Source organism: Rhea pennata, chromosome 8 (genome assembly GCF_028389875.1).
Source record: "Rhea pennata isolate bPtePen1 chromosome 8, bPtePen1.pri, whole genome shotgun sequence".
Taxonomy (NCBI): Eukaryota; Metazoa; Chordata; class Aves; order Rheiformes; family Rheidae; genus Rhea; species Rhea pennata.
In genome coordinates this window covers 5,081,358-5,101,118 of record NC_084670.1, presented here as the reverse complement: position 1 = coordinate 5,101,118, position 19,761 = coordinate 5,081,358, and positions in this window count along the sequence as shown.

Here is a 19,761-nt window from a genome sequence, read left to right as displayed (position 1 = left end):
AAATACCCTTCAGGATGGAATTAGGTACACGTACGCTCATATTGACAGTGTATTCCCACGTAGGAAGAGAGAGAAGCGGCGGGCATACGTCGCGCATACGCAAGCCGTGGGCGTGATGCGCAGCGGGACTCGCCCGCGCGCGGCGGCTCGAAGGAGCCCGCCCCACAGCCGAACCCGCCTGCCCGAGCGCTAAATGCTATCGCTGCCCGTCTTCCCAAAGCAGTGCAAAAAGTAAAATTCAGTGCTTCCTCAGCAGGATTGGAAATGGATGTATTTTCTACCATTCGCTGGAAAAGTTCACGGGAGAACATTGTTTACATTTTTGGTTAAATACTGCATATGCCAATAATGATTTTCTATTGGGGAAAAAAGACAAGATGAAATGCTTCAATAAAGTTATTGACAGAAAGCTCAAATGCGTTTCTTTAAAAACGCAAAAAAAATCCATACTGGCGGTAATGTGTGCAGAGTTTCAGCTCTCTCCCCGCCGCATACACTCTGAAATCGCCACCAAGTCTCCACGCAGCCTCTCTGGAAGATGCGGTCGCCCTCCCAACAGTGGGAATTTTTCTTTCTTCCTGAGTTTTGCTCGTCTTTCCTCCGCTCTTCTCTTCCTCCTCGCTCATCCCGGCAAGGTTCACCTTCCTCAGCAGGGGTTTCTGAGCCGAGCCGCGCACGCCCGCACCGCGCCGCCTTCAACCGAAACCTGCTGCTGCGTTTTATACATGTCAAATCCTCGTACAGCATTTGTAACGGCAGCAGCTAACGTGGGTGGTACGAACGCAAGGAAAGGATGAACTCCTTTTGCAATTTAGAAAATTACAGCATCATCTTCATTTCTTTCTCTTTTTTCGTAATGTGAGCTAGTCGATATTGCTCAAGTGCAACTCTTCAGGTGTGCAGCTATCCCAAAATCCCCTTAGAACAACAGGCTTTTCCCTCCGTCCCAGAAGGTAGGTATCCCGCAATTGGCATGCAGACACGGAATCTCTATTTGCCAGGAGGACAAGTTTTCTCCAATAAATTTGCTATGTCAGGTGCAACCGCGAATCTCTCAGAATATTATTATTTTTTTGTTGCGTGCTGACAGGGTGCTGTGTCCCATTTCTGCTCAGAAACGGCCTTATACAAGGGAAAACTCTTCTAGGCAAGGGCCAAAACTGGGAACCCAAATATCCAGAAACTCCTCCTAGGGCGGCCTTACACTTTTATTCTCATCTTTAAATTTGCAGCTCTGTGCTTCGGTTTCCTAACTCTTTTGTAATAAGAAACTAGCAATATTTAACAGGCAACAGAGTGGAAAAGCTTGAAATACAAGGCATTCAGCATGCCCTTCAGCTGGAAGGAACTACAGAACAACAAATCAATATTCTTCGCTGGAGTCATCTGCTTTCTGTTCATGAGCAGCCTATGCTGACATAAGTGTGCATCCCCCAGCGCTCAGTACTGGGTCCCATCCTGCTCAACTTCTTCATCAGTGACCTGGATGAGGGGACAGAGTGCCTCCTCAGCAAGTTTGCTGATGATCCCAAGCTGGGAGGAGTGGCTGACACACCTGAGGGCTGTGCTGCCATTCAGAGAGACCTGGACAGGCTGGAGAGCTGGGCGGAGAGGAACCTCCTGAGGTTCAACAAGGGCAAGTGCAGAGTCCTGCACCTACGGAGGAATAACCCTAGGCACCAGTACAAGCTGGGGGCTGGCCTTCTGGAGAGCAGCTCTGCAGAGAAGGACCTGGGAGTGCTGGTGGATGACAAGTTGACCATGAGCCAGCAATGTGCCCTTGTGGCCAAGAAAGCCAATGGGCTGTGAAGATGATCCGAGGGCTGGAGCACCTGCCCTACACAGAACAGCTGCGAGAGCTGGGCCTCTTCAGCCTGGGGAAAAGACTGCGGGGGGATCTCATCAGGGAGGGTGTCAAGGGGACGGGGCCAAACTCTTTTCAGTTGTCCCGTGTGACAGGACAAGAGGCAATGGGCAGAAACTGAAGCACAGGAAGCTCCGCCTGACCGTGAGGGGGAATTTCTTCCCTGTGAGAGTGACGGAGCCCTGGACCAGGTTGCCCACAGAGGTTGTGGAGTCTCCTTCTCTGGAGACATTCAAGTCCCACCTGGATGCAGCCCTGTCTACCATGTTCTAGGTGACCCTGCTGGGCAGGGAAGTTGGACTAGAGAGGTCCCTTCCAACCGTACTGTTTCTATGATTCTGTGATTTATATAACATTTAAGTTTTGTTCAAACATAAGAGACAACAACGGAGAAAAATCAAAAAGCTTCACTTAATAAAACGTACTCTGATGTTACTACGTTTTTCTTCCGTTAACCTTTCAGCTGCCATGGACATGCTGCCTATATGCATTCATTCGTCTGGCTAAGCGGAAAATTGGTGGCAGGGTAAAGTCTAAAAAAGAAATCATCACACAACATAAAAAGAGAAGATTTATGAAAATCTACTCCATAGCTCCATGCACTGTCACACCATAAACTTGAAACTTTGCAAATGAGAGGGGTTATTTATGGCCTGTGACTTCCACATCAGCAAAAGGCACCATGCCTGTTGTGTTAAAATCCCCGGAAAGCAAAGCTCACAGGCCATGCCCAGCAGCCGCCCGGATGACCAGCAAGTCACCGCCTGTGCAGGGCAGCTGGCAATGGGTGCTTTTCTTTTAACCCGCTGCCTGCTACTGGCTTCATGAGTGGTAAAAAATAAAAATCACGGAGGTGCAAAAAGAGAAGAAATTCAAACGCTCTTCACGAGACCTACAACTGCACGTCCTCTTGCCCAGCGGCATTCGCTTTATTCTGCAGGCGCTTTGCATCCGAGGAGCCCTCGTTCCAGACTCACGCCCAGCCCGGCACGCTGGGACCCGGCGCGCTCGGGTGCTGCCGCGTGCTAACACGGCCCCGTAATTCAGAGCCCGATGGCGAGCACGGCAGGCTGCCCTTCGCCGCGCTCCGTCGGGCAGGCGGGCGACGACGCGCCGCCCCTCCGGCCGGCCGCCCGGCACCCCGCTACTGCCTATTAACTCTCCGGCGAGGAGAGGAGTCTCGGGGCTGCCTCCGGAGCACGCGCGCAAAGATCAGCTGTGCCTCGGCAGGGTTTGCCGGCGAGCTCCCACACGGCTTTTCTGCAGCTACGCCAGATTGCTCACCTTTCAATCCCCCTTCCTAACTCTTTCCAGCTGCTGCAGAGGAGAAAATCACTGTGGGTTAAATCACACATTCAACCCATTTCATCTGTTGAGCCTGCACCCCTACCACTCCATCCTGCTGCTCTGAAAGGGTTTTTTCCCCTCTTTTCCAACTATTCTGCAGATTAATATCAGCTTTACTTGCTACATCAGCCCTCTCCAGCTCCCATTTCCCCCTGTTTCAGTGCATCTCAGGGGGTTTCTTGGTAGAGTTCATTGGCTCCATTTGCTTGGGTTTTATTAAACAAGCATTGCTGCATCATTCGCCATTTTCTTAGTCAGACTCTTCACGATCCTCCTCTGAAAGAGCAAAGTTATTGTCTTTGCTGTTTCAGTGAGGGAACACCAAACCGCGCACAGCCTTGCCGAACAGAAGAGCGGCGACGAGCAGAACCGCGAGTTAACGCCGTTCGGCCCAGCACTCAGTAGCAAGACTGTTGTCCAGACACCGCACCCGCGAGAGCCGCCCGAACACGGCGCTGGGGGCACTGCAAGGCGCTTACACAGGCAGCAAAAAGTCAACACAAACCTGGGGCCACCTGATGGAGCGAATGGCAACCCCGTCTTGAGTGCCACATCTTCCATCTGGGCACGACAGCTACGACTTCCTCAAAGCTGGCAGGAGTGCGCCTGTTCTTTCTTTGGACGTATTTAAATCATAGGAAAATGGTCAAAGGCTGTGAGCAAAATTGCAAAAAGCAGGAGAGAAAGAAAAGACCTTGTAGATCCGATCTCCAGCTCGGAGCAGAGACATTTCCTACGGCTCATGTGCGAGCGCAGGCAGCCAAGCAAAATCCTTCCGTTCACTACACTGGAGAAGACATGGCTAATTTATAAGGGCAACACGTTTGCCACTTAAAGCACAGGAAGTTTTAAGCAGTCAACTGGGCAATATTTGGATTCAAAAAAGCTGTTTCTGAAATCAGCTACGCTCGTGGTAACTAATGAAGAAACCCCCTCAGACCTGAGGCTGCCAGAGAGACAGCCGTGACCTTAATTTGCCACAGAGATCTTTGATGAGTATGAAAGTATTTCCCTCAAATATCTTCGAAGGACAGCACACTGCCTAATGAGCTGGAGGTCTCCAACCCACAGGCACTGCGGTAATTACAAAGGGGTATTTAATTATCTAACCCTGGCATCTAAAGAATTAACAAACCTTGATAATGAAAGGGAGCTAGAGAGGAAAGACGAATTCATAGCCTAATCCACAAAACGCTGAAAAAAATCACTACAGAGACAGATTTCAATAGATTCATATCTGCTATTTCGAAAAGCTTACTGTGTACTGAAATGCCAGATGTTCACACATTATGGTTGTTATTACTGTTAACAGCATTAATTGGGAGAGAGGGGAAGTTAATCCAATTTAATTCAGGAAACTAAGTGGAGAAATATATAAGAAAACAAATGGAAGACTACAACAAAGAGAGATACCCCGTATTTTGGCAGTCTGCACATTTCATACCCTGTGGGCACAGTCATTCCAGAAGCGGCCAAAGGAGGAACGTGCCCCTACCTAGGAACATGCAAAATAAATAAACTAGAACAGCTCCGACGGTCCCTGCCCGGCCTCCTCCCGCGGCTCTGGCGAGCGCCGAGCTTCGCGCACCTCTGCACGTGGCTTCACTTGCGTTACACCTTTCCTCTGCGGAGAAACTTCTGCCGCTTCCTTTCAGTGGCAGAAAACCGCAAGTTAGTTGAGTTTCGGCACAGCCGAAAACCAGAGGCGCCACCGCACGCAGACCCCGTCTCCCGGCGAACCGACGCAGCCGCCTCCGCAGGGCAAAGCGATCAGCGCGCGCCCAAAGCCGCAGAGCGAGCGCGCTTGCTTTGATCACAGCTTATAATGGGATTTATCTGCAGGGCAAAAAAACACTGTTTGCCGTACAGAAAACAGCAGTGGCTTTAAATCGCTGCCGGGAGGCTGTTTCTCCATCGTGGCACTGCCGTTTGTAACGCTGCTAAGGCGGCGTGAGCGTTTCCCTTCTAATCCTCTGCTTCCTGCAGCTTGTAACGCGCCAGCGAAACGTCTCTCCAGCCTTGCGCTAAGTGCATGAGATGTTAATCTGTCAGCTTACTATTTATTTTCTCATCAAATTTCCAGAAAAATGAACCATTTATTTCTTACATATTACGTTTTATTGTTAGTACCCACTGCTACTTTGGAAAGCAGCAAGTTGCATTTGGTCAAAATTAGTCTTGGCTTTAAGCCAAACAAAATTTGAAAGTTTTATCTGGAAAAGATTTGCTTAAAAATGAAGCCCAGTACCTTTACAATGTGCAGGAACATTCCTGTGATGTGTTATTTGATTTACCAAACAGTTGCTGCCCTCAAAAAACCCCAGAACAAATACGCAGCAGTCCTCGGAGCTTCTGCTTCACTGTCCGTCCAGCGAAGGAGATGGACAGGTTTAATGGCAAGGGAATAAATAGTCTGAAGAAACCCAGGGATGGGTGAAGCTTCGATAACCGGTATGGAGAGTCCCAAAGAGATTTTCTTACCTGCCACAACAGCGAATCTTTCTATAATGTCCAAACACCAAAAACTACTACTACTACTACTACTACTAATAATAATAATATCTGTGCCCTCGATGAGTTCACTCCACGGACAGAGCTCAGCCACCCCTCTGCCAAGACGTGTTCCGGTTGACAAGTAACTCGGAAGCCACGGGCTGCTCTATTTCCCAAGCAGACCGGAGGAAAATCGTTTTAACAAGACGGCACGCAAGCAAAGTTTCCGAAAGATGCTACTGTGAGTGAACTGAGCAATATTTCCAGGTTTCAGCTGTTAATTAATGTTTTTGAGAGAAGGTCTGAAGCCAGATGTTTTTTTTTAAAAAAAAGTGTAATAATGTAAGGAACAGGATGCTGCACATTATCTAGACACAAACAGGAGCAGAAGACACTCAGGGCAGGAAGCATTCGGTGTTATCCAGGTCTTTTCATCTTTGGTGACAAAAGTTTTCTTCGTTTACTGCAAGCGGTAGGAAACAAGGAGCCATGTTTCTCACGTGGCTGGCACCCACGTAAACCTCCCACTGCCCTCCGGAGTCACAGCCCCAGGGCACGATTTTGTCCCACAAACACAAGTCTTCACCTGCATTTGGCTCGTTCAGGACGTTACTGTAACTCTGTACAACCGTTCCCTGCGCAGACAGGAGAAGACTGCTCACAGGCAGGAACCAGCAATTGCATATTCATAAGTATCTCGACACACAATTAATTGCTGAATGGTGAAAAAGCAATAATGAAAAGATTTCTACTTTAACACTCAGTGAGATACATATTAAGCACACACGTTGTGTACGTTACAGCACCAAGAAGAACCACTTGGCTTCACACCTGCCATAAATTCATCCTTGCATCAGGAATCCAAAAGCTTTAGTTCCCCAATAAAAGGGAGAGAGATGGTGTCTATCTTTATTTATTACCACTGCAATCATGTTAGATCTTGGGCCAATTCATAATAAGGGGAGATAGGTGCTGAGTTTTCGTTTTAATGTTGTCTTGAAGCACTGGTGAAGTGTTCAGGAAGAGGCTGCAATTTTATCCTACTGCTCCCCATGCAGGCATTCCAGTAATTTAGTCATAACCCAGTAAGGACAAGACTCCTGATGGCTTTGACACTTCCATTTTCACTTTCTCAGTTTTGCTGCTTCTCATCATTAAATTAACTCTACTCTGTAATTGTTGTTAAATGACTACCAGCAATAGAGCCAAGGAAAAAGACTCAATTTTTCTATTGACCTTATAAAGCCATTTAATTGGCATGCGCCAGATGAGTTCCTGCCGGATCAAAAATTATATTCAAGCATGTAAAACCACAGTATCTTTACTTCCAAGCATATTTGACCCATATACCAGCCTTCTCAGGTTTTCATAGTTAGACCTCGTACAAACTTTACCAATCTATGTGAATATACCGTTTAGCATCAGTATCTTGATAGTTTCAGAATGGCTGAATCCTATGTTGTATTTAGGAGCTAGTTTTAATCGTATAGATAGAAAATGTATTTGTGTTGAATTTATATTGCTCCTAAATTAATGCACACAGGGAAAGATGTTAGCATCAAGATTTAGTACTTTTTAACCTTGAAGGTATGTCATATAATAGGTATTGATTTTATCTTTTTTATTACACAGAAAAAATAATAAAATATGTCTGCTGGTGAACTGTTATACAACAGAATAAATGGTTAGCAGTGTATGTTATAAAATAGTGTGGTGACACCACGTATGTTTGCTTTAAAAGCTTATTATAAAAATCAATGATGATATACATCTTGGTTATGCTCATTTTTTCTAATTAAAGAGACAGTGTCAGAAAGGGGTTTTCAGTAGTTCAAGCTGTAATTCTTATTTTTCTCAATCATCTATAATATTTTCTCTTACTGATGAGACCTTGCAAATAATACTACTCTATAAAATTTTGTTCATCTCCACTCAGAAATAATTCTGCATGTGGCACTGAGGTTAATGCAGTTCTTTTCTGTATTAACACATTAACCCTTCAGGTTCTCCAGAGCAGACATTAAGAGTGAAATTTTGATCCCCTTTAAGTCAAGGAAAAGCTTCCATTCACTCCAACCAAACCAGGTTTTACGCTCTGAAAGAAAGCAAGCTGCTTCTAGGCAAGAACACAAGGAGCAACCCGAGGGACCAGCTCAGTAGAAGCCAACATAAAAGCTGGCAGGATCTCCTCTCTCGAGGGACCCCTCCAGCAAGAGAGCAAGGAGTCATAATATAGATTTAATTTTTACCTTAAGTGTCTTCCAGGTTATAGAAGCTAATTTGTGACTGGCAGCTTGAACATGGTTCATGCCAAACTCACCGAATATGCCTGTGCTGCAGCCACAGCAATTGGTACCATCCCCAGCAAACCTCAGCATTTCTAGGGTCCAGCTCTTCAAGACAGGGTCCATTTATATCCCTAGGCTAGTTAACAGGCACATAACTTTTATAAAAAGCCTTTCCTATACTTTAAATATCCTTGAAACATTTTTGTTGCTAGTTCCTCTTAAACCAATTGCCATTCAATCAAAATGAAATATATCAAAACTATTTTGCTATTCACCCAGAAAATTCACTTTCAGACACAATCATCTGTCTTTCTTTGCTGAATTCCATCCAATTTGTTAAGCTGTTCCTATTATCGAACTACCCATAGCTGAATGACATATTCTAAGGTAGAGAAAGGGGCTTTGCACAAAGGGACTATTACCTCTCTGGCTCCCAGACAAAATTTCATTGAAGCTTCTTGAATCCATTTTAAATTGCAAGCCTGGACATTCACATCACCAGACTCATTAAAGATACCTACACTGAACTAATTATCAGACATGCATCCTCAGCAAATATAGGGTCAATGCTAAACTGGGGGAGTCATCCACGTAAAGAGCAGAGCTTCAGTCCAAAGGGGCTTTGATTTACAGGTTGCCCAGACAGATTGAGGCGGCTCCATCCTTGGAGATATTCAAAACTCAACACAGCGTGGTCCTGGGCAACCTGTTCACTGTGTTTGAGCAGGGTGTGTGTGGGGGGGGGTATTGACAAGATGATCTCCAGAGGGACTTTCCAACCCTAACTATTCTGTCATAAACTTGGAGATGGAGTCAACAGAAACCTCATAAACTTCAACAAAGAAAAGTGTAAAGTTCAGCACCCGAGACAGACTAATCACATACTACTTGCACAGACTGTTCAGTACCAGCACAATCTGGCGGTTTCAGTGGACAGCAAATCAAACACAAGCCAACAGGGCACACTCACCGCAAATCAGGGAAACCACAAAGCGGGCTACACTAAGAGGAGCATGGCAGCACAGACTGGGGAAGTTGTTATTCCCCTCTGCTTGGCATTAGTGAGATTCCACCTGGAACAGTGTGCTTGGTTTCAGAGCGCTCCCCACTTCTGAGAGGGATGTTAAGAAATTGTCAAAGGTCCAGCAAAGAGTGATCAAGATGGTCAGTGGCCTCCAAGAACAGACCTACGTGGAGAGACTGAGGGAGCTGGGTTTGTTTGTCTGGTGCAAAGGGAAACTAGGAGTGGAGCTGATGGTAGCCTACAACTACTGTAAAACCTAACACAAAACAAAGATAACAACCAAACTATTGTCAGTAATGGTGGACAACACAACAAAGGGCTAATGACCTTAAAGTCTCCTGCCCGCCTTTTTAATCTGTCACAGTCTGTTTGCATAATTTTCTTTCTTCCTCACTGAAAAAGCATTTATAATGTTTCTTCTTCTTTTTTACTCTCTTCCTTCTCCTTTTCTTTGTCATATAAGCCACAAAATGCGAAGAATTGCCTTTAATAGAACAAGATCTTCTCTTACTACTAAATTCATTTCTGCATTAAGACACAGCCTTCCTCCTTTTGAGGAACGGCAGCCAGTAGAGCCAGTGAGTGGTCAGATATCTCACTGCCTTTTTAGTAACTTTACTTTCTCCTCAGCTACTGAAAAGGAAAGGAGACCCTGATCAAGGGAACGGAAGAGAAAAGCTAAGTGCAGTTCTCTATCGCCTCAGACTGTCTTAGCCCTCCTGGGACATCGGTGTCAGGCAAGAAAGGCTGCGAGCTTAAGAAGCCTTCCTTTTTCATCTGTTTTCCACTTTCTTGTCTCCCTATATTCTTTAGATATCGGTCCGACAATATAGATAAGCAGAGTGACCTATTCAGACCTCTCAGATATATTTGGAGCTCTGGAGATCCAAATGTGAAAAAAGAAACTACTATCTCAATTGTCTTAAGATATCTTTTATGAAGACTTAAACCACAGGCCATGCTTCATTTTGCATTACTACCATTTCATACTACTTTCAGGTTATCTACAGGTTGTACTCAGGATGCTCTTACAATAGCTTCTTGCTAAATATTTCATGTGTAAATATTATACACAAATATTACTGCCCTTTTGAGAGTATAACAATGAAGTTTATGAAGAAAGTAAGATATAAAACATAATTTTAAAACACCAAATCTCATCTAGAGTAGTAGTTTATCTTTTTCTGAACAGGAGTGTACCTGGCAGGATACGTTCAAGCAACTTGTAAAACAAATACCTTTGCACTTTTTACAATCAGAGACAGAGGAAATGTAATCTTTTTATCTTTGGCTGAGCTTCGACTACTTGATTTAACCCTAGCTAACATCACAGTATCAGCTAATAACCAGCTTCCCCATATTGTTGTCTCCTGAACTGAGCATCCTTGATGCAAAAACCAGTGTCGAGTGCTTGGAGAGTCTCGGGAACGGGAAGTGCTGTCATTAGTACCACTAGCCATGCTTCAGTGCGTATTTTTAAGTCTTGAGAGCTTACTTCCTCCTCCTCCTCTTAAATCTTTGTGGAGAAAAGATTGTGACTACAAATGATGAAGTGTGTGAACTAAGGAGATTCTAGTGTCCTTAAAAGAATAAAGAGGGGAAAAATAGCACTGCACTCTTTACAGTGGTTATCATCAACAGCCATCCTTTGTGCTTGAGCGCTCGCTAACGTGTGAAGTAACCACAATACATCCCATCTCTATTGATTCAGAAGAGAAAGGTAATTGATTCACCCTCAGGATTTCCTTTAAAAGATAGAGTGTAAGAATTATCTCTCCTATATCATATTACAAAACACACCAAACAAACCTGCTTGAGATTTGTATACTGTCATCCATCACCAGAACCCTGAGCTCTTTTCAAGTACAGTTGAGAACCTGACAACTATATTTTAATGGTTGTTGCAGGGCATCTGGCTTCTCTCTCTTCTGGGGTAAAACCCTCCACTTGCAGTATCTGGCAGAGGTTGGTTTGGAGTGAAGAAGGGTTGTTTCTTTTGCTGATTGACTTGTGTTAGAGGCTTAAAAAGATACAGTAAAATAATCAAAGTAAATACTGAAGACTAAATACCTTTTGAAATACTGTGTAAGCCCCTTTCCCCACTGCCCTCCCCCTCCCAATTTCTATTTGCAAAAGTTTTACTGAATTGAAGTTAAACATGCAAAAAGAGATCATGCCAAAATGCTGAAGTTTATGCTATACACATTGAGCCCTAGGTTACACACAGACTCTTACTCAGCAAGTTCAGATCCAATATTACCACGACAATTTATCCAAAGGGCTTGATTTACAAACCTCCTGAATTGTCCTTTTCTATGCATTTGCATATTTTTAATGCATGTTGGCAGATAAGCTATAAATGTCAGCCTTAGTTCAGAAATGCCATCAATTGTCCTGCTCTATATTACAAAACACTCATCACATCATAGGGACGCCTTGCTTCTAGCCTCTGGCAGTTGTAGCTACTTCTAAACCCTGTTGCTTGCTTATTGAACACTTTTTGACACAAAATGCTCTGATAATATTCAAATATTTGACCTGACAGAGTGAAATTGTATCTAATAACAGCAAAGAATAGGAAGAAAATTGTGTTTCTATCCCCATATATCCAAAAATCTTTGTTTCAGAAGGAAAGAGTTTTACTGGGGGGTTTCAGTGATAAAAAGCCATGAGAACCAAAGCCAGTAGCTTCATATTTGAATGTCTTTCACGATGAAAATAGAAATCTCAAAGTTATTCTGTACAGGACAGCAACTGATAGCCAAGCAACTGCTTTCTGTAATTAACTTGCAGTTTTTCTGGATGAGTCTCTTCACTAAAATAGTTTAACTTTGAATTTCTGATGAGTGAAATAGAGAAGAAAAGGAAGGGCTGAGCTCTCAGACTGGCAGATTGCCTGAATGTATTTAGGATCATTAACTGATCTCATGTCACTACCTGCTGCCACCTTCCCGCAGGGGAGCAGATGTCCTGAAACAAACGGGGCTGTTAGGGGGGGACATGAAAGTCAGGTGAGATGCAAAGGGCAGCTGAGAGCTACCACTTCTCAAGGGCCAAAAGCCCGACCGCGCCACTTTTGGAAGACGCTGTACCCCATCGGATGAGAGAAGAGTATTGGAAAGGGTGCACGTGCCACAGTTTATTACATCTTGTGGATGCGAAGAGGAAGGGAAATATTATCCCACACTTCTCTCCAGATGTAACAAGACTGGGTAAGGAATATCTAATGTACGTCATCCACTTTTGTTTCTGCAAATTGTCTGTGAACAATTCAGGAGCGTCTTCACAGCAGACACTGAATGCTACCTGAAATTAGTCATTAAATACTTTTTGTGAATACTTCCTAGTCTGTGACATGTTTCCAAGCATCTGATTGTATAAGATACCTGAATGGATTTGATAAGACTTAATTTATACAGTATATCTATTCCTTGCCTGGAAAAGATACTCTCAGAGTAAGATTTCTAGGGTGAACAGTCACAATTACCTATTTGAAACATTCTTTCTGACAACATTTTTCACTATTTCTATTTCAGTACCAACTGCAGCCAGTAAGCCTACTTGCTAGCACATTTACAGAAAATAAATGTAAAAAGGAAATAAAAGCTAGAGCTGATTCCCTTTCATATCTAAAAGAACATTTGTGCAAGATTACTCAGGCCTGGGAAGCAAACCCAACACAGACGTAGGAATAGCCTGTTAACCTCCACCATGTTTTGGCTGCTAGGTGAGGACACAGGGACTTTAACCCCTGTTAGAGACAAAGGTTAGTGGGTCTCCTGTCCTTCGCACCAAGGCAGGAATGACGTGTAGGTAAATAGCTTACCTACGTCCACGTTCAGGTCGATGTCAGAAATGAAAAATGGTGATTATCCTAAATTCGATATCTTTAAAACACATAAACAACAAATTCCTCCATTCTCTTTGCACTCTGCAAGGAAGCAGGAGAAAAATCCAAGTATTTTTTCTGGCACACTGGAGCTCCTGAAAGCCCTCAGTAAAGCCAGAGAGAAATTACAGATTTTAATGTCTCCAGTGTGCTGATGTATTCCTCTTCATTACTGTAAATAATAAACCTAGTGTGTACATTATTTGCGTGGAGGCTATCCACTATACACTCTAAGCATGTGGTAGGAAGGGCTAAAATACCCCAGTAAAATAACTCTTAAGAAATAACTCTTTATTTCATCAAAATAAAAATGTTCACTCTAACTTTAGCTCTTTGGCATATCCAAAGATATGCCTGTTAGCCACAATGAGAGTCCCAATGCACAAAATATCCTACCTTCATCCTCCAATTACCAGGTGGGGACAACACAATTTTAAGGGCACCTTATCTGCACCTCTGAACAAAGGCTAATAAACATGAAAGACAAACCTGCCCAGGAAACTATTAAATTGGCAAAAAACCTTTAACTTTCAGAGACTGTAATTTATATACCTAATTTTGGGGAAAAAATAACAAAAAGCAAACCTTGCTTGCATAAACAAAATGCATTCCTGGAACTGCCGTATTTGTAATTTGTATTTTTGGTGAGCTATTTTCTATCTTCTTTCACCAAATCTCAAACCCCAATAAAGAAGTTATTAACTTATCTTAAGCTCCTAAAAGGCTTCATGGACTCTCTTCATGAATTATAACTGGCTGTGTACGGTGTAAGCGGTCACATCAAGCCTTTGCCAGGACCTGTTCCACATCCTTCAAACATCAGAGATCCTCATGTTTCTAGCTGCATCACAAAGTACATAGTCCACAATAATTTTTAAGAGAACACTTTTTCGATTACATGTATAATGCATCAGGAACATACACACGTTTGATACACATGTACATTAAGCCTGCAGGCTACGCTTGCCACTGAGGTAACAGTCAGGGATAGAAAATCAGCTCTGGTGTACAGAGAGGAAATCCTCAGCTACTCTTCTGTTAACATAAATGAGAATTATATCGCAAAGGTCCAACTCAAATGAAGCCTCGCAAAGATGGCTAGCCTTCATCGGTCTAGGAGCAGCCCCATACCAGTGCTGCACAAACATGGCCAGGAGAAAGTAAGTAACACAAGAAAAAAAAAAAAAGTAATTTGTAGAAAAATGGCTGATCACTCCCAGGCCTAAGTTAAACACCACGAGCTCTTACTCTGAATTATTTTACCTCCCAAAGGAGCTGCTGAAAGGAAGCAGAATTTGAGTGCTTTGGAAGATTTTCTACTGCCAAATGAAATGTAAAATCAGTGACTTAGGGGTAATTTTGTCAGTTTTGACACACCATGGCCAGGAGGTGTCCAACTGTTCGACAAAAGCAGAGATTAGCTCTCATAGCTTCTTACCTAATTTTTTCCTCTTTGCGATATTGCATTCTGCGTTGGGACATCTGGTCCCACTGCGGGAAGGTGATAGAGTCTCAACGCATGAGGCAAGGAGGTTCGGGAAACGTGCCAGTGACGAGGCCTGCTTTCCATCGCCGCTCAGTTAAGGCGTTCGAGGAGCGCCACGCACCTCGCCATCCAGAATTGTGTTAGCTGTGAAAAACGGCTGCGTGTCACCTACTGCTCTGTGCAATTAATCACCAACTGATAGGGCAGTAGTTATGCTCAGAATGACACAAATGCATGACTGGTTAAGTCCTTTGGACAAATAGGTCCCCTGGCCAAGGATGGCCTTCCTGTTCATCTCCAGGTGCAAATACACATGCGCTATTCACAGCCAATCTGTCACCCAGAAAGTCACATGGAGCTCAAACACAGTGATCCTCTTTAAGATAAACCTTTACTGTCCTTTACTACTACACCTCTACTACAGGGTTTCAGTACTGATCCCCTTTTATGGGAATTGGATCAACCAAAAAAAAAATAATAATAATAAAAAAAAACTTCACCGGTTATTTCTCGTTTAAACAAACAGAGGAGACCAGAATCAAGTTCACAGTTTCGCTTCAGTCTATTTCTCGCCCTGATATTCTGATCCTAGAGCACAAATGCTTAACTTGTTTATTATGAACTTTTAAAGTCCCTTTTAAGGCTATTCATGGTTTTTTGAGACACTCTAGCATAGAAAGACCTTCAGCATTGAAGGGAAGCTTCCCAAGGCCCAGCGGAGCTCAGGGTCTGCTGTGGATGGACCCGCTGGGCAGAAACGGCTCAGCCGCTACCCTGACTCGCAGCTTCAGCTGACCATACCCAAAGTTCACGATTTGCTTCCGGAGCTTTGGGTTGCATCCAACTCTGAAATTACTACCAGTTTGATATCAAAAACAAATGCTGTCTGTTTGGCTACTGATTAGTCAACAATGATGAAAGGAAAAGAAAATAAACCCAAACTTCTCTTCTGTCGCAAGCTGTCGTAAGACTACGAAGAGCGCTAGAGAAACAGTTCAGCTCCTCGCCCAGGGCAGACGAGACAGTGCAGGGGTTCGTTTCAAAGCGTGACTCATAGTGTCTCACAACACAGCAACTTATGAGTGCATAACTAGCAGTTTGCCAAGAAAACAAGAGGCAGGGGAGAGTCCAAAAATGCTCCTAGTCACAGCACGTCAGCTGCCGGAGACAACGGAACAGTTTGCGGTAACAGTGCCAACCACCATCGCAGCCGCTACCAGCAAGATAACGTGAGTAACGGAGAGCTCCTAAAGGTTTAAGAAAATGCTGTGGCTTAAAACAGTCATTTTGCAAACAGTAACAGTAAAAGGAATGACACATCCCACTAGGTCCACTGTGGGTAAGCCAAGTTCATAAATTTTCTAAATCTCTTCAGTGCACCTTCCTTGGATATCACCGCTCTATGCACGAAGGAGCACAGTGTGTACCATGCTTGTTGAAACCCGTTCCCAGGTGTCAGAAGAAGTCATCCTTTTGCCTAGAGAGCTCAGCAGCTGAGCAGCTAAAGGAGAGATCCTGCCAGTGTCTGTCCTCCTCGCCACGGCCGCCTCCGGCTCCGCGTCCCGCCAGCGCACGCCCCACGCTGCGGCACTTCACCCAACGCAGGGCATGACCGGCATTCCAGCGCTGCCGAGAAAATGCACAAAACCAAAGGGCCACAGGAGGCACCACGAGACAGGGTGGCGCGATTGAGAGGTGCCCCCAAAAGCACAGGATGCAGCATTTTGCTCGTGTCAGTAGACTTTGCACCCTGCCCCGCACCCCCTAGGAAGAGCACAAAAAGCTAAAACTGCCCAGTGGCTGCACTCTCCCTGTTTCCACGTGTGGAGAAATCCATCCCCGGCACAAGAGGCACACAGGTAGCCACCAAAAAATGACAATTCTACAGAAATGAATTCCAGGCACATTGCAAAGAAGCGTTCAGGGACTTGGCAGCACAAGTCTGATTCAAGGTCCTGTGATAAAAGCGAAACGAGCTCACGTCTCACTGCTGTACATGCTGTTTATGAGCTGACATATTATTTTACATGGTACACTCATTCCATCCCAGATGAACATAGAGCAAATAAGCCCTTGAAGGATTCATGTGAACTACATGAATACCAGAGTAAGATATGAGCAAAGCATCAGCCTTCAGAAATGCAGATTTTACAAGGTACTGGGAAAGACATGCATCTATAAAGACTACTAAACACAACATCTAAAGGAAGGCACCATGTGCATGTCTGCAATGTAGATAAATACGGCCTAATATTCTACGTTCTATCTAAAAAAAATATTATTTAGTTGTTTGCTAGCTTGAGCAGTTTGGGGATCAAACTCTTTCAGATTCCCCAGTTCACCTGGCCAAACCTCCGACTGCTTAGCAGGAGCGGATCAAGTGCTGGAGGGAAGCTGCTGAAGCTGCTAGTGAAAATTGATGATGTTTTAAATAATTGGAAGCGCACTACAGTTTCATCTGTTGCAGTCTTGTAAGATGTATTTAGTTCATAAAAGCTCAAATCCTCTTTTATCTTCTATAAACGGCAGACAAAGGCCGTTGTTAATCCAGGTGTTAAAACACTCTGTACAGCTGCCAATTAGACAGCCTCGATGCGACAGGAAGAATACAGATGAAATAATCTGCATCGCGGGTAACGAACTTCCACTTCTGTCAGGGCTAAAAACAGACACCTTCTGGGAAGTCATCTGCTGACAGATGTATAGAAGTTATTGTTAGACCTTTCATTCAAAAAATACTCAAAGAATTACCAACAGGAATCAAACACTGCTTCTTTTGAAAATACTATTTTAATTTAATTGCCATGCTTTGTAGTAAGCTCTATTCTCAAACCAAACCTGGTATAACATGTAACGACTGCTCTTGGGAAAACACGTAATGATTCCTACCAAAACAATGTCTATATGGCAGTCTATAAGCAGCCAAGTGCACAGCTAGTAAACAGGCTGCTCTAATTTTCCACCATTTTGCAGAACTTAAATATAGACTGTTTTGAAGTTAATACGATATTGACTTTCCAGCACTGATGATTGAACTGTTATGGTATGTAGAAACTTTTTCCTGTGTGTATCAAACCTAAAATTTATAACCCATCATACCTTACAGAAGCTTAAGCTCACAACACAGACACTCCCTACTTGAATTAAAATATGGATGTACTTTGAGCTAGATAAAAAAATTCACTAATTTACTTATGAAAAATATGTAGCCCTCGTGATTCCTGCTCTCAGGCTTGTGGGCTTGGCCGCATTACCTATCAGTGCAGATGGTTGGGCGAATAACGGGTATTTTACATTCCAAAACTATCCAGGATAGTTTTCTTCTTCTGAGACAGCGTTCCTAACAAATTAATAATTCAGCGAAGTTTTCATGGTGCATCTTCCACCTTTATTTATTGCCTTCACTGGCAGAAAAGAGATAAAATTTCCCTTTGAAGAAGGAGAACTAAGATCATATCCTTTAGAACAGCTGCTTCATAAAAAGTGATTTTCAAGTTCCACTGTAAATCTGCTGCTCGAAGTTACCTTAAACTCCTCTGGTAATCTGTTTGCACTATTAAAGATGTACATTTTAACAAGTAATGATAATGGCAGAAAATATTAAGACCTCTGGTAAATAAGGCTTAAAAAAATCCCATACATGTAATAAGAAATAAAAATCGTATTTCTGGATACTTTTATTTATGTGCTTTCATAACTACAAAGAGGTAGGGAGCATCTGCACAGCAGCTCTGGAAAAGTTCAGGAAATGGGCAGCAAAAGTGCAAAGTGATGGCCCGTTTAATGGGAACCTAGCTCATCTTTAGCGTGTACCTCTCTCTGAACAGTCCTATAAAATACCTCGCGCCATTAAGGCCATAAACCCCCTTTTCCCCTCAGTAAAAAACAAAATGAAGAACAATTCATCGTTTCAAAAAAAATTCTCCTGAAGATGAACAAATACAGACCATCACTAAGCCTCTGCAACTGGATACGCTTTCTAACAATCAGTTTTCCCAAACTACAGTTTTGAAAGGAAAAAAAGGAAAATAAAAAAATATTAAATGTAATGTTTTAAATTCTCTATTTCTAAGGTCTTGTTCACAAATTTTGGCAACCCGCTAAGACTGAAGCAGGACACAGCACGTCATTGACCTGAAAGTACCTAATTCCTCAGACCAGGGGAAAGTGCTGATTTAGAAAGCGCTGCCTCTGGCACTGCCTGCCAGAGGGATCTTCCCTACTAGAGAAACCTCCTGAGAGCCGGTGAATCTGGACACCCGCTAACTTCAGGGAACTCCACAAAGCTTTGTTTCTTGAAAACATCCCCATCACCTGAAAGATGCAACACTTCCATGCCCACATGCCCCCACAGCTCTGCCCAAAATCATCATCATCATCACTGAATGAAATCAGTTTAATAAAATCAACTTTTGCCTCCAAAAGAAGCGGAGGAGATTCTGTGAAGACTTTCAGGGACTTCATTGTAATTCAAGATTATAACCTGAAGTTTCCTGAACTACGCTTCAGGTGGTAAGAACCAACACAGAACTTTAAGAAACCCCATAAAAGAAAACATCATCATACTGCTCCAGAAACTCCGCATGCCACCATGTATGTGAACACCAGGCTTGTTCATTTTCAGCATTTTGATGTCAATGTTTCTGCCCCTAACTTCCCAGATAAAAAGCCCGTTCTGTCAATACTGCTGCTAACAGAGCTCCACTCAATATTGCATCAGGGATAATATGTGAATATAACGTGTAGGGAAGGTCCAACCGGATGAACTGCAAGCAACATTTTAAATATTTAGTGTACTGCCCTACTAAGGCACTATGACCTTAAATAGTCCATTCCAAAGGGCTAAAAAGTATGTCACTCCATTGCGCCACCTTCTATTTTCAGGCTCTCTGTTGAGACTGCTGCTAATCACAGTAATTAGTGGCATCTTTTTTAGAAGATTTGAGGAGAGGCACTTTTGCCCTGGGAGCTGGGGTGAGGCAAGCAAGCCCACTGCTGTAAGCCTTCGCCCAGACTTTAGATCTGAATTTGAACTGGATATGCAGAACCAAAATTCTCCTTTTCTATGTAAATGCCTTCAACTTAATGCACACTCTTAACTTTCTCTCCTTTTAAAGATGATAAGCAATGTATGCTGCAACACACTAGGAAAAAATGTGGCCATCTCAATTCATTCTCAAAAGCACTTACTGTAGCTAGCTGAAGAGACTAGTAGGCATCTCACAGGATCTTCACAAACACTTGATCACTTCAAGTGCCTATCTATGCTTTCAGTGGGATTTAAAGTAAACTCATTAGATATTTATGGAAAAAAATCACAAATATTTGATATCCTTTAAAATCCAGTCCTGAGTAACTACACTGACTGAT